The sequence below is a fragment of the Arachis duranensis genome, chromosome 7 (genome assembly GCF_000817695.3).
Source record: "Arachis duranensis cultivar V14167 chromosome 7, aradu.V14167.gnm2.J7QH, whole genome shotgun sequence".
Lineage (NCBI taxonomy): Eukaryota > Viridiplantae > Streptophyta > Magnoliopsida > Fabales > Fabaceae > Arachis > Arachis duranensis.
The window spans coordinates 46926504-46926787 of record NC_029778.3 but is presented as its reverse complement, the minus strand read 5'-3'; the positions used below and the strand labels follow the sequence as shown (position 1 = coordinate 46926787).

Sequence of the window (284 nt, the reverse complement as noted above, 5' to 3'; positions counted from 1 at the left end):
AAGTGTACATGAATTGGTTATTTGCAACCATTTCAATGAGTTCTTGAGCTTCTGTAGGCGTCTTCTTCAGATGAAGAGATCCTCCAGCTGAGCTATCCAATGACATCTTGGACAGTTCAGATAGACCATCATAGAAGATACCTATGATGCTCCATTCAGAAAGAATGTCAGAAGGACATTTTCTGATTAATTGTTTGTATCTTTCCCAAGCTTCATAGAGGGATTCACCTTCCTTCTGTCTGAAGGTTTGGACTTCCACTCTAAGCTTACTCAATTTTTGAGGT

The 284-nt window shown here is 39.4% G+C and overlaps 1 non-coding gene across 1 annotated transcript; it reads left to right on the top strand.

The window, feature by feature from the left end:
* The first annotated feature begins 164 nt into the window (after nt 1–164).
* On the top strand, nt 165–268 carry LOC127740824 (small nucleolar RNA R71). Its single transcript, XR_008001680.1, has one exon. It is a non-coding gene; the product is annotated as a small nucleolar RNA R71 (small nucleolar RNA).
* The last annotated feature ends 16 nt before the right edge of the window (nt 269–284 follow it).